The following is a 15912-nucleotide window of genomic DNA, read 5'->3' as shown; positions in this document are numbered from 1 at the left end:
TTAAAGCAATAACTTCTCCATTAAAAGAGTTTTAGTTTTCAGGGAGGCATTCTTACATTCCAAATTTAAAAAGTCAGACATCTCCTGACTGAAAAGTCGAATTCCTACTTTATTAAATAATATCGTCATCAACCAGCCAGCCAAAATATGTTTTGCAAGGGCGCTCACTTTGTCAGGATTGTAAAAAGTTAAACTAATGAAATTTCTTTATTTTTATGTTATTTATATAAAAATAATAATTAATAAACACTCATCTGCTTCTTGAGTTACTTTCAGAATTGTACATCTAGCAATCCCTACAAAAACAGTTTTGCAGGTTTGGTAATATAAACATCCTTAATATCTTAATCCATTTGCAACTGTAGCAATAACAAATTAGGATTACAAGAATCACTGTTGCATAACACTACCAAAAGATGGGTTTGAAAACGTTCGTCATGCTCATGAATTAATTTCAGAATATTGCCTTAAATTATACATCTTACAATCGCTTCTAGAAAAGGTTACTTTTCAAATGTAGCAGTCCAAAAATAACATGTATACTGGAAGAAATTTTAACTTCACATTTTCCAAGATGCATAGCTGTCTAATATGGCAAAATAGTATAAAGGCTTTCTCTCAAAGATTATTGTGATCAGATGACATTCCCATATTAACAAGCCCAGGTTTAAGCTTGTCAAATCATTTACTGCTCCGAAGGTCTGGTTGAGGTTCCATCCAAGACATTTGCTTGGTATCCTTAAAAAGTTTTTATGAAATGGAGGGTTGAGGTAAGCAGGTGTCCACAAGAGTTAAAGAGGAACATTGACTGTAGTACACTTTACAATTGCTTACAATCAATTGCAATGATAACCTAGCTCAAGAAAATGTATAGTGTACAAACATACCACAAAATTAAAATAGTTTTTAAAGTTAATGTGAATCTTGTTTGTTTGGCTATATCAACCAGCAATAGCAAAATTATCTATACAAAATTCACATTAAGATGTAGTCTGTATAACTGAAATTATAATTTAAGCATATCTAGTCTATCTTGACATAATTTAATATTAAGCAGCTTAAATACATTACATGTGCTATTCAGTTACTACTGTACACTGCCAGGTGGCAGAACCTGAATGCGTCAATATCACGTTTTCACCAAAATTAGCAGGAACGTCCTTACAGAGATATGGATGCCAGAAATACAGCCAAAAAGCTTGGCAAAAATCTGTGCTAAGTAAATGTAATAAATGACATAACATCTGTAAATGACACCAGACCTGAAAATCAGATATATTGGACCCGGAAGAAACTTAACATCCCTGAATGGTTCACAATGAAGAACTGATCTGAAACCTATATACATTTAAGGTACTAATTTTGCTTGGTCTGCACAGTAAAAGGGCAATGTTTAGAAAATACTGAAAATTGGACATTTACAACAAAAGTGCTGAAGTGGGGTGGAAGTTTAATTTTTCTTTTGTCAGACTTTTATTTACAAAAAGAATGATTTAAATATTATACCAACATTTCACATATACTGCTTTTGGTAAATCATAGGAGTATAATATTTTTAGTGAGTTAATTAGTTATTTTTCAGTGACAGCCATGTGTTACTTTCTCTAACCTAAAATTGTGTAGTGGCCTAAAACCAAATCCCCTTTATCCCCCTGTTATCACATGGAAATATCTCTGATCTGTTTTTAAAAAAAAACAAAATTGGTGTTATCTGGATTTGAAAAAATACATCCAAAAGTGAAAAGCATGGATCTTGGGAATCAAGAAATCCAAATGTTCTACATCCTGAGAGTTAAGACAGTCATTCTCAAAAAACGCAGATATAAGGGGAGAGGTAGTGGTTTTATATCACGACTACCACCAAGAGGCAATACAAGAACTACAATGTTTAAATGTGCTACATATTATTAAATAGAATACTATACAATTGAGTAAAACTTAATTTGGAGGCTTTACTACCACATGTTTCCAAGATTTTTTTCTAATGTGCGTTATAGAACCAGAATAAAGCCTAAAGACAACCCTGGATATTGCCCTTGACTTCGGCCCAGGTTTTAGAGGAAACCAGTTAAGGCAAAAATCAGTAACTTGGGCCAAAGAAGTTAAAGAAAAAATGACAGGAGCATTTGTGACACATGGTACTGATTATATGAACTCATTGGACAGGTAGAAACATAAAGTGATTGGAAGAAGCAGAAAGTGACGTAAAGGAAGTTATACTTCCATGATGAATGGCAGTCACTGGAACCGGAGACCATGTTGGTCTGTGAATGCATCACTTTCTTTTTTGAGAATATGAAAAACAGGAGAATAAGTCAAACTGTATAATTCAGTATGATTTCCAGAGGTATCTGGAATGTTGTCAGCCCAAGGGAGAGAGGTAAGAAAACCATGAGTGAACACAATATTCAGATTGCAAGGAGTAGAACGCACAGCCTCCTTGCCTGGCGGCTTCTAGAACAAGCGTAGTAAACCTAAGGGTCTGAATTTACACAAGACTGCACTTGTCCACGCGCGTCTCACTCCAGTGAGTGTACAGCACAAAATGAGCCTGGCCTAATATAGAGTCAATGTGTAATGTATTTATGCAGTACCTTAAACAGTAATAAAAAGAAAACATAACACAAGAAAAATCCCACGCCAACTAAGAAAACTAAAGTAAAAAATTATAAATTAATTGAGACCAAAACAACAAAAATCCAATCAGTAGGATCGGAGATATGAAGTTTCAAATTTTAAAGGGAAAATAGTGTCTAAAAGCACAAAGCTCCAATTGTGGTTATCTGGTCATGCCAGACCTGGACAAAATCGCAAGTTCAGGCTGACCATGATGGAATGCAAGCCTGATACAGGGACCAAGTTATTCCTGCTGAACAAAGTACCTTAACTCCTGGCTGCAGATTGCTGCGAGATCCCCCAGCGATGATGTGTTGCATTCACGGCAGTTCCAATGGGCTGTGTAGTTGTGATACAAAGTGCTGCATCATTGTCGAGGGTGCTGTTGACGAGGGTCTTGCGATGTGACATCCTGTGTTGAAGGTGTGTCACGTACCAGCAGTTCCTAAAAAGCTGCATGGCTGTGATGCAGAGTCCTGTGTCGTCCTCAAGGATGCTTTTGCTGAGGGGCTGGCGATGCGAAGGCCCGTCGAGGATGTATCGCACCCCAGCGGTTTCAAGGAGACTGCGGGTTGCAATGCGAGGAACGGCGCCGGGGATGCATTGTGCTGCAGTGGTTCTGAAGTTGAGCTGCAAGGAGATGTGTTGTGCTATGTTGGTTCTGACCACAGCTGGGCTGGCAGAGTACCTTCAGGGCCACTTCCAAGGCTCCAGGACTGGTATGGCACCACTTGGGGGTGGGACCCACAGCAGACAAAGTGAAGGTGCTGGGGTTGAGGTGGTTGGAGCATTTTCTGTCCCTGTAACTCTGATCAGGAGGCCACCCAGGTAACCCTTAGAATCACTCTGGTGGTCCTGGGATAAAGATGCTGGTCCAGTCCTTTCACTCAGAGTTGTGTCTGAGAGTTCAATATTTATACTTGTTGCCAGGTTTGTAGTGGGAGATGGTTCACAAGGTTTCTACCCACATAGGTGTTTGGAATGTCCTGCCTCCCAGCCTCACCTTGTCTGGGCCGCAAATTGCTTTTGAAGTGGCAAACCCTTTGTGAGTGTGCTCATTCAGAGACTTTGTGATGTGCAAATGTGGTGGGTGACTGCTCCACCCCTCTATCAAGTCAAAGGTGGCCTATCCTGCCAACCCATATTTCCCTTTCACCTCACTGGCTGCCAGCTACAGTAGTCATTAGTCATGTGACCCAGTAAACAGGCTGCAGGTGACAAAGGGTTAGGACAAGAAAACAGCAATTATAAAAGTATCATTTTCGAATTTGTGACTTTAAATACAACTTTATCATTAAAGGGAGTTTTGAATTACAGTTCTTTCGATACTAAACTGGACATTCCTACTTCCACCCAATCGACAGTTAGCACCTATTAAATGTAATAAGGAAACCCACTATTATCTTACAAGAGGGGTAGGCCTTGCAGTAGTGAAAAATTAGTTTAAGAATTTTTTCAGTAACAACACATGTAAATCTAAAAAATACTTGTCCAACTTTGTAAGTGCACTGGACTCTGCCCTATTGGCTGTTTAGCGCCTACACAACAGGTGACTTGTAGTTATTAAAAAAGGAAGGCTTAGGCATAGCAAAAGGTTTATTTTGCCAGGTTGAAATGACAGTTTAAAACTCCAACCACAGGCTGCAGTGGCAGGCCTGATACATGTTTTAAAAGGCTACTTAAATGGGTGGCACAATAAGTGCTGCAGGCCCCTAGTAACATTTAGTTTACAAGCCTTGGGTACATGTAGTACAAATTTACTAGGGACCTACAAATAAATTAAATGTACCAATTGGTTGTAAGCCAATATTACTATGTTTTAATGAAAGAGCACATGCAGTTTAGCACTGGTTAGCAGTGGTAAGGTATGCAGAATCCTAAAGGCCAACAAGAAAGGGTTCAGAAAACAGGAGAGTGAAGGCAAAAAGTTTGGTGATGTCTGTGCAGAAAGTGCCAAGTTAGCAGACATATGTCTCTATATTAGACAGCTTTGCATTTTGGAAAATATGAAGTTATAGTTACTTACAGTATGCATGTTATTTTTAGATTGATACTTTTGAGAAGTACTCATCTCCAGAAGCGATTGTTAAGATGTACAACTTAAGGAAATATTCTGAAATGAACTCATGAGCTTGATGAACATTGTTGAACATTTCTTTTGGTTTTGTTTATATAACAAACATTCTTGTAATCCTAATTTGTTGTTGCTGCAGCTGCAAAACGTTTAAGGGACTAGTTTAGAGTTTAGCGGAGGCGTTACTTCATCACAACGGCGACGGAGATCCTGTCCACCGAAATCTAAATCCCACAGGATGCAATGAAAGAAACTCAAGAACTAGATTAATGTTTATTAAATATTATTTTTTTATAAATAACATAAAAGTAAAGCAATGTAATTATTTACATATTTTTACAATCCTGACAAAGTCAGCCGTCTTACAAAACATATGTTGGCTGGCTGGTTGATGATGACATTATTTAATAAAAGAGTAATTACACTTTTCAATCATAAAGTGTTCGACTTTTAATTTCACGAGTTAAGAATTCTTCCCGGAAAATTATTTTATTTGAGAATTCATTGATTTCACAGTAGAAGATGGAGGTACATGGTGAGAGCGCCTACTTCACAGTGCTGCACTGACAGTAACTGGAAGAAGCCCAATACTGAACACTCTGTCAGTTACTATGACATTACTCGTCATGTCTAGTTGCAATATGATAACAAGCATTGTCAAACCCAATACGTCTGGCATTGGCAATATGATGTGATTTTTATATTTTTTATTGCAAATTATACACCACAAAATTAAAGAGAAGAAAAAGATAACCCAGCCCCATCTAAATGCGGAAGCCATACGCTTTTAATAAAAAAAAAGTCAAATTAAAAACAAAATGAAACACCACATATCATTTTAATAGAATGTTATGTGTGTAGAAGGCAGGTTTAATTAGAAAATGTAGAGAAAGCCCTTATAATATCATTGCACATCACAGGTAAATAAGATTCTTATTTTTGCCACAAAAAGGTACTATTTGTTTTAAATTACTATAACCTGAGGAAGACATACATTTAAAAAACAAGCATTGGCAAAGCCAAAATGTCTCCCCTGTAGGTCGTATTGGCTTTGCCAAACCCCAATGCAGAGCAACATGGCTAAATAAGATTAAAAAAGCCCATCACGTCATTTTGTAGGCATGCACACCGCACATGAGGTTGTCTTTTTTTTCTTTTTATTTCCTGATTCAACTCAGATCAGCAAATAAAAAGAAAAAAACACACTAAAGTGTGTTTTTGGAAAGCGTGTAGCGAGAAGCAACTTAGGTGGGCAGGCAAGGAAGCAACACAAAGGCAAAGGGGAAAGCAACACGGACGGAAGATGCGGAAGCAACACTGTGTGCAGGTGGGGTGGGAGGTTGAAGCAACACAGAAGGTGTGGGGATCAAACGGGGATGAGGGAGAGTAACAATGAGCACAGAGAGCTTGTGTGAAAAACAAAGAGGCAATAGAGCAACGTGGAGCTGTGAGGGGGAGACGCACATGGGCAGAGAACCCCACGAGGGCGAGCTTGTTATGGAGGGATCAGGGGGAACTGCACAGGCGAGAGAGAGCAGTGGAAGACAAGCACACTAGGGAGACAGCTGAAAAACACATGTACTCTTGTGGAGTGCTTAAATGAAAATAAAAAATAGCACCTGGAAAGCAAACTGTGTATGGACACAGTAAAAGTGTCCATGGTCCAAGGGAGGGGCACACAAAATAAGAGGAATGAAATCCCACACACGCTAACGAACAAGAAACAATCAATTAAGAGTGACAGTCAAGCCAACAAGCCAACCAATGTAAGAAATGGGTGGGTTCTGAGCTAACGATACATCTTGCAATCGAGAGTGCATGTGATGTCTAGTAGGTGAAACCCTAAAATTAAAAGACACAGAATGGAAATAAAAAAAACATTGGTAAAGTATTAGCCCACCTGTCCTGAAACCGAAATGCACTTCCTTTTAGGCAGGTGTGATTTTGTGAACAGGAAAAATGCCATCAATAACAGTTTAAGAGAACGAATATCTGAAGTGGGTTAGCACAGTGTCCCATCCTGTATGTTGGGTAACAGCAAATATGAATGACTGTTGAACATACACATTAATTTAATGATGCATACAGTACCAAATTAGGAAGGAACGCCCCTTTCGTTGCACTTCCTGATTACAATTTACTATAAATTGGGAAACGCATTGTGTAAATTGAAAATGCTCCTCCAACTTGTAGAATAGATTTCAAACACAGCAAAAAGCCATTTGCTGGTTGCAAACCCTGTGATTTTGTGAACTGCAAGGTGTGCGATTGCGAAGTGGCTTTGTACGCATGGCCCATGGCAGTGCTTAATTTGTAAATAAAATGGTGCTGGTGCCCAAAGCCCTCCTCTTAAACACTCGGCTGCTGCAATTAAATGTGTGAAGACGGAATACTGAGCCGGCGTAATGCTGAAGACATCTCGGGCCTCTTCAATCCCAAAAAAAAAGGCACTCCCTGCCCTTTTAGGTCACTCTTGCAGCTTTCTGCTTTCTCCCTTTCTGACGCTTTTTAGTTTTTCCCTTCCTCCGTCTTTCCCATATGTGTCTTTTGCTCGCAGCATATGCTTGAGGCAGAAGAATAAGCCCCGGCCATCAAAAATAAGTGCTGGTGCTCAGCACCGGAAACAACAAGCACAAATTAAGCACTGGCCCATGGTCCCCAGTGTAGATCCTGGTGCAAATCCCAGCCAATAAGCACAGCGCAACAGATCGGGCGCTTTCGTAAGGCGAGGTCAGACAGCAGCCTTGGGGCGAGACCTGCTTTATTACCGCGGTATTACCGCATAAGATATGAAAAAAATATTTTTCCAGTGTAGGTAGACACCTCCAGGAAGTAAAAATCTATTTCACCTGGAGCTCTTCATCAAGTGCAAGATAAGTGAAAGGGGGTGGTCATCCGTAATACTCAAGCACTCCTTCTCTAAGGTAATCTTCCTTATGTACCCTCGACACAATTCTGTCTCACAAAGAACTAACATCCCAATGTATACCTTTCGAAAAATCTCTCAGCAGGGGGTAACGGTTTCTGAGAATTCCAATTTTAAACAACAGGAAAGGTTAAATGCCACCTTTCCGCTTGTGGGTGGGAAGATTCCCTCACCTCCCACCAGCAGAATTTACAATCCCTGATTGTTATTGCAGAAAGAAAATTGGAGCCGCAAACGTACAGATCCATAGACATTAATAGAGAGAGGGTACATCAGCCTGTATTTCTACTGCAACCACGGATTGGTACCCAGATTCATAGGGACACATCTAGAGTGTGGCAGTGAGAAAACAAGGGACATAATAGACTTTCTGCACAAACTCCTTTAAACAAAAGAGGCAGCAATCCACGGCACTGATTAGAAACCGCATGGTTTGCTCATGAAATCAATCAAAGTTGCGTAGTAACAAATTTAACCTGAGGTTTCCTCATTTATTCCGCAGGAACTCTACAACCTCTTGGTATTGTCTTCAGATTGCACACACATCTCAGAATTATCTCTATAGTATTCAGTTCTGTCCTTTAACTTCAATTAAGGAGCAGACCAGTGCTTAATTTGTAAATAAAAACGTGCTGGTGCCCTAATCTGCTGCAAATAAATGTGTGAGCGCAGAATATTTAGGCAGTGTAGTCCTAGAGCCATCTCAGCTCCCTTTAATCTGCTTACAGCCACTCCCTGCCCTTTCTCTTGCAGCTTTCTGCTTCCTCCCTTTGTGATGTGTTTCCATCTTTCTCTTCCTCCGTCCTTCCCATATGTATCTTTTGCACGCAATAAATGCCTGATGCAGAAATATAAGTGCTGGCCCTCAAAAATAAGTGCTGTGCCCCCCACCGGCAACCACCGGCTCAAATTAAGCACTGGAGCAGAAATGGTGTAGGATAGAGGTGGATGGGATAACAACTTCCCAGGGATAACAGAGCCAAGCCGAGGATTTGGTTTGCCTCCAAAAGCCCGCGTAGGAGCCGAGCCTTCCAACTATCTGGCATGGAAACTGTGCAACAAACACCATGTAAATAGATGCGTATTCAAAATACCAAAAAAGTGTACTAATTTAATGTGTGGAACATCAAGGTATATCTCTCCATTTAAAGACATTTATCAAAATTGATAGTTTTCAAATAAGGACTTAGAAACATTCCTGCCCCACTCCGATGACAATGCCATTTGCGAGGTCAGCTATCGTGCACCCTATATTTGGGCTAGATTCTTACCATACATGGAGCAACATTATAGTCTGTTGCAATAAACACAAAAGAGGTTTTCATACCGCACACATGTTTAATTCACATATTTCAATATGCTCTTATCTGTCATAATAAAAGAAAATGCGGCACAGTGAAATAAAATATCTGACTAGGATCACACAAATTGGTCAGGTATGGAAGCAGGAATGATCCCAGTTTATCTGGTTTCACATAATGCAATTAAGCCAGTAGATGTGATCTTTTAGGTCGAGCGCAAGCACTTTGACCTGTTGTAAGTCTTGTGGGCTTTTAACCACGCCCACCGCACGCCCATCACTTTCACTCGTTCATGGGCTTGCCCCTCAAAAATCCTTTGTTCTCATAGGTAAATGCTTTATATTTGCCATTCCTTGAGGGGGTTTTGTTACCGCCTTGCAGACTAGACTGCCCCTGTTACATGGATAATTGCACGATTGCCGATACGTTTGACTGCGAGCGAACTTCATTCTCTTTTTGTGTCTCTCCTTGGCGCTCATGCTCATGGCAGCCGTGGTGCTTTGAATCGGTTCGCTTATGGCAACTGTTTTACTTTTTCATTTTCATTTTATGTGGCAAGAAACGTCCAGTTAGGAATTTACAACGCCAATAGTTCTAACTCAAGCAAACGCGAGGCCCGTTGCATTGCACATGCTTGTTTCTCTGGGTAGCAGCCAGCAGATGCCACATGAAAGCGCAGCTCGTTTTGGGCTAGAGGGTCCAAGAGGGAAGTGAAGTGAGGCACCTGGCTTGAAGCCTACCTAACGTTACTATTGTTAGTGTAGAAGTCAATAAAGAGTTAGAGGTTGAGAAGAATCTTTGGATTAGCATCATTCGTGGTCGGAAACCTTCGCCGCGTGGCCTTCACTCAGTCCATATTGTTATACTTATGTAAATCCATAGAGCAGTCTACTGAGTTCTAGGAACTCCTTTATTTCCTTATTTAAGCTGATTGTTTAGGCGAGTGCTGAGGACATAACTCACTTGTAATAAGAAAATAACGTCTATACTCACCTGTTATAATTTATTACGAGTGACCAGTGACATCACAATAGCCAAGTGGTGCTGAGTCACAGAGACAACAGAGACAGAATGCAAGCAACAGCCCTTCCTACTGAACCCCAAGCACTTCAGCTGCTCAATTCACAAGCCATTTGCACATGACGTTCTACTAGCACATACATGTGTCATGATTTAGGAGCGCTAATTCATGATTTTTTTTCACAAAACATTAATTTGCACTTTTAAAGCTACAAAGTTGCGGGTTTGTGGTAATTCACAAAATGTTCCTCTGCCTACTCTCAAGGAGTAGGTCAGGCACTTCAGGAATAAGTCATATTTACTGTAAAATCTTTGTGGATGTGGCAATTAGTCTGGATTTCAGACACGTTTATTGTAAAAAAAAAAAAAAAGGTAATGGCATGAACAAGACCTTTGTTTATTCCCGTGTACAAGCAGTATTGTAATAGGAGTGGTGAAAATAATCTTTCAGTTATCAGCCCACACTTGTCCCAAATTATTCACACACCGTTATCTTTTATTTAATATCAAGCATCACTGTGCATTCTGCTGGTAACAAGCTTTTCTTTTAAATGTTGGTTCTCAGACACTCACAATAATCACTGCCGAACTGACTTACTTTGCAAAATGCCTTAGAAAGTAGGTGAAAATCATCCCAATTAACAAACCCCTTTCCTCTCCTAAGTTACATGAATGGGGGAAACATGGGTGTGCCTAGAGAAAGGAAGGGGAGTGGCCAACGGTATTTGCGTCATCACCCACAAGGTCATCATTTTGCGGGTATTTACAAATATTGTTAGTTTCTGTGACCACTTTGCAGATGGGAATGTTGTTCTCTTATTTCAACTCATTCTGTACCCCCTTTTACAGTCACCACTTCCTCAATATATCTCTACCCCTGCTCCCTCCTCCCAGTAGGCTGTACCTAAAAGATAATATTATAGTAAAAACATCGCCCAAGGAACAAAAACCACAGAGATTGTCTCAGTGTCTGCTCCACCAGTGCAGCTGTGAACATCCCCCACACATTCTCGAGTTGCGCTATCAGCATGTGTGGGTCAAAGATGTATCGGAGGATGGTGGCTATCCACACTGGTGGAATGTGGCAAGTGGTGGACGTGGCATCACTTGAGCTACTTGAGATAACTCTGACTACAACTGGTGAATTTCTGTGGTTAGGTACATGTGAACCTAACTATAACGTCCCTGTAACCTTTGGTTTTTTAAGTGAAATATATATATATATATATATATATAAATAAATATATATCTTTACAACGGATGCCTTTCCACAAACAATGTAAGTATTTTAAAAGTAAAAATAAACCCATTGTATAAATATATATAATATATTATGAATTTATATATATGAGTTATTTTTGTGAAGTAAGCTGATTGCACCAATTATAACCAAAGCAAAATCAACTTGGTTTGGCCACAGTGTTTGGCCGCCAAGTAACACAGGTACTATTGCTCAGCCCACTGAGCTAAGTTCCACGTCCTGTTGCTTTCTATTCTCGAATTCAGTCTTCTCCAACGAGAAGCCATTGGTGGCTTCTCCATTTGGGGTAAGCAGTGTCGCCCCATCCCTGCTGAGGGCATAGAAAAGTGAAAAATAAAATGGTAATAAAATGACTTTATTAGCATTTTATTTTTCCTCTGCCATCCTGAGCTGATTGTGAGGGTGGGGCCATTGCTGCTGACTGGCAGCAGGGGGGAGTGGCGTCTGACTACACCAGTTTAATCACTTTCACTTTGGCCGGCAGTCTTGAAACGGCCAGCCTGACATGCGCACTTTGAACCTCTCCAACCCGAGCTGTCTTAGACACCTGGGTGGAGAGCGGGCACTGGGCTCCAGTGTTTTGGGGAGTGCTGAAACAGCCTTCTCAAACCCATCCTGAGCAGCGCCTGGACTGGTTGGAGGAGATGGCCGGGGTCTGCGCTGGATAACTGGAGAAGAACACCAGGACCCAAGAATGTGCAGCCAGGTAAGTGAATATGTCATTTTACTTTTTTTGTAATCAATGTAAACTAAATTGCTGATGTGCATTACATTAACATTGTTTAAGTTAAAATAAAATGTTAAAAGTTAAAATGCTAAAATGTTAAAAGTTAAAATTACTGACGTGCATTGACATGCATTGCAAATTGAAATGTTTAACTTTAAATTGTTAATGTAATGCTTGTCGTCAATTTAGTTAGTGTATATTACAAGCCCAGGTTTAATTTTCCCGAGTCAGCACACTTTTGACCCATTTGCTCACCCCACCACTTTCAATTGTTGCCAGCCACCACTGCGAGCAGCCTGCTAAATTACAAGTGTGTGCTTGGTTGAATTAATATGTATATAACACAATTGAAAAGCTGCATTTGAGACAAAAATGGGTGTATTTCAGGATTTATACCCTGATGTTTGGAGAAAAAATGGTTGAATTAATTGAATTTTCAGTTGAATTTCCAGTTTAACAATTCCAATCAATGACTTTTTATTTCATCTCCAACATACTCTTGAGGGTGAATGTGTGCTTTATGAATATATGTTATGTGTCAAATGTTTTAGCATAAGTTATATTAAAAGTTGATCTTTGAATGATAAATCATGCGGAGACTTATCGCTTTGGTGCATTACAGCTATAACTGCTTTGTATTCCCCATCTAAGGCATTACAGACTTATAAAGACTTTATTACTTTACTGCTGGCAACCTTGCCTGATACATGAGGCGATCACTGCTGGTAATCTTGCATGAGTGGCCAGTAAGGTAATCTTGCCTGATGCATGAGGTGATCACTGCTGGTAATCTTGCATGAGTGGCCAGTAAGGTAATCTTGCCTGATGTGGTCACTATCACAGCACTAATAACCTTAGTAGCTCAGGATGATTTTCACTGAACACGTGTAGCTCTTTGTACAGAAAAGGTTGGAGACTCCTGCTCTAACTAATACTGCAGTGACAGACTCTTTCTTAAAGTATTTCTGCTTTTGTGAACAATCTGAAAATGTGGCGTGGATGGTCCCCAAAGTGCATTTGCTAGATTTCCACTCTAACTCCCTGCATCAAGTGTATCCCAAGGCTCTGCAGCTTTCCTGTCCCGACATTTTGCAATGTTTAATTATTTAGATTTTTTAATAGATAACTCACAAGTGGCAGTTGGGGTATTTATTTATGGATGTATGAATATATATTTTTTTTTTTAGGAAAGCGCTACAAACCACCAGTGCTTGCCGCGACGACGGCTGGATAGGACTTTTGAAATATGTGAGCAACGCTATGTCATATAGTATATGCATATGTATGTATGTACCTGCATTTCATTCTCTAATGATTTTCTTAAAAGAATAAAGTATTTTTTCTGCAGCAGAAGAAAATCAATGTGGGACCAGATGTACTAGTGTACTATGCAGGTCACAAGAACTGGCAACCAGTATTTTTGCGAATTTTGCAAACTGACTTTTGTAATTATAGATCTGTTCATAAAATTCTGAAGTCGAGTGGTCACAATCTGACCTACATCATTAATATTCAGAGATAGGTAGCAAAGAAAAAACTGAGGTCAGCAGACACTGGTAGAGGTTAGCATCCCGCTGTCATTAAAATGAGGTCAACAGATCCCAGTAGAAGGCTAGCATCCTGCTATCATTAAAACCACTGCCATTTTATGGCACAGAAATCTATAGCAGGCCTTAACCCAGTTCCCAAAACGTTGAAATCTCAGACACTTGCAGTGGGGTGGAACTTCTCTGCTTCTAGAAAGGCTGGCCCCAGACAATAGCATTGGGCCAGAACACCACTGTCATTGAAATGGAGGACACACAAGATCACAGCAACTCAGGAACTCACTGTCATCAAAAGTAAAAGGCCGGGTGGTTAGCACTATTGATAAAACTTAGAAATTGTGTTGGGGTGGCACTCATTTTGACTTGGGCAGGCACCGCATATGCAGACTTCCCTCCGCGGTACGTATTAAGAGTTTCCTTCTAGGTCGGCAGGCGGAAACAGCACTTCTGCCTGCCGGCCCAGCAGGAAACACACCACAACATTGACGCCGACTCATAATCGAGCCGGTGGCAATGTTGTACTGCATCGCGTGCAACAGCACCTGTCGCACTTTTCACTGCCTCTAAATCAGGCAGTGAAAAGCGCAACGGGGCTGTCCATGGGGGCCCTTGCACTGCCCATGCAAATTCATGGGCAGTGCAGGGCCTCCATGGGGCCCCTGCCACCCCCTTTCCGACAACCTTTCTATGGCGGTGGGATCGTCATATAAAGGCTGGCGGAAAGGGGACTTGTAATCCGGGGGTCAGCACGCTTGCAGCGCTGCCCTGGCGGATTGAGACTGCTGGCAGTCCGGCGGCTCCGCCGCGTTCATAATGTGGAGGCTGGACTGCTGCTTTGGAGGCAGTCCAACCTTCACCACGGCCCTGGTGGTCTCATGACCGCCAGGGTCGTAATGAGGGCCTGAGTGAGTGAGCCACTGTCATGTGTTGCACTGTGTGCATTAGCATGTTTAGAGGTGGGCGAGCCAAAAAAATAACAGAGAGCACGGAGCTGAGCCATTCTCGAGTTGTGCACTGAAAATGTTTGGCATGTAAATAGTGCAACAAACACCATATCAAAATCTGATGAAGACTCCCCAAAATTTTAAAAAGTCAATTTCTTTAACATGCAGGAGCGTTTCAACTTACTACATCAAATTACATCAATACACTGAGAGGCATTTATTAAAAGTAGAAGTCTTTAAACATGAACTTAAAAATGTTCACGCCCCTCCACCGGGCCATGAAGATAATGCAATTAGTGAAATGAGGCAAGCCAGTTATTGTGTTTTCCTATATGTTGCCTACATTATTTCATGAAACAACATTGAAGTCTATTTAAATCAGGTACAACAGAAGTGTTTGTACGGCACACAGCCCGACCTCACATATGGCTAAGCACTCTCAAATGCAATAACGAGGAAAAGGAAAGCACAGTGAAATAAAATAATTGCCCAAGATCACATAATTGGTCAAGCAGGAAAACCGGCTTAAATCCCCAGGTTTCCGGTTTCACATTGTACCGTTCAGCCACTAGGTGGTATCTCTTTCCGTTTCATGTTTTACATCAAAGGTTAGAATGATTTCTTTGATTCTCTGCACACGTAGTTAGAGTCTGGGTGGCAGGCAAAAGCCACACGAGAGCTCGGCTCGTTTTGGGCTCGAGGGCCTAAGAGGACCTGAAGCTGAGCCAGAGCCAGGCATCTGGCTCGTGCCTCACTTGAGCTTTCAGTGGCTCGCCCACCGAATGTATTTATTGACTAAATATGTTCTCTTCTAAGGCACAAACTGCAATCTGAGTCGCCACTTTGCACTCCCTATTTTTTTCCAAAGTAAAGGAATTAAAATATGGCAAGTAAGCGACTTTAGTGTGACCAAATGAGGGCAGCAGACACTGAGGTGAAATAATCAGTGCCAATTCACAAACCCCGATGTTCAGTGGCCAATGTGGGACTCCTTCGGAATTCTACAAAGCACTGCTGACATCTAGTGAATCTATGTAGGAGCTTCCCGCTGAGAAGTGTGGTTAAACACAGCAATTAAGAAATGCCCCATATTTCAGCATCAAATGGTGATTAGTGGGTTAATAGATGTTTTTTCTTAGGGGGACAAAATTGGCAGTGCCGCCATGCGTCACTTTTAAAAGAATGATACATCCCTATGTTTCTCCCTGAGCCGGTGCTAAATTGGCTGCCGAGCCTCACGCAGCCACCCTTCTGACATGGTGCAAGGATGGCTGCGTGGCGGAGGAGACTGTTTTGTGCAGGAAGGGCCACCAACCTGCACAAAAACAATCTTCAATGGCGATTTGGGCCTTCTGTGCGTGCTGCAGAATGCTGCACAAGTAGAAAGAGCAAAAAAGTGAAAGCATTTCTCCTCGTTGCGCCATGCTAACGCCACCCCTCAGGTGGCGTTAGATTTTGGCGCTATCTCAGGTTTACTAAATCTTGTAAATCCGGAG

At 41.0% G+C, this 15912-nt stretch overlaps 1 protein-coding gene across 2 annotated transcripts in view; it reads right to left on the bottom strand.

Annotated features, from left to right (window-relative positions):
• The window catches only part of ARHGEF9 (Cdc42 guanine nucleotide exchange factor 9), a 902972-nt gene that overhangs the window by 695452 nt on the left and 191608 nt on the right, over positions 1-15912 (bottom strand). The gene's annotated exons all lie outside the window — the stretch shown is intronic.

The sequence above is a fragment of the Pleurodeles waltl genome, chromosome 2_1 (assembly GCF_031143425.1).
Source record: "Pleurodeles waltl isolate 20211129_DDA chromosome 2_1, aPleWal1.hap1.20221129, whole genome shotgun sequence".
Classification (NCBI taxonomy): Eukaryota; Metazoa; Chordata; class Amphibia; order Caudata; family Salamandridae; genus Pleurodeles; species Pleurodeles waltl.
Note: the sequence above shows the minus strand (reverse complement) of the source record. Positions and strands in the feature narration are given on the sequence as shown.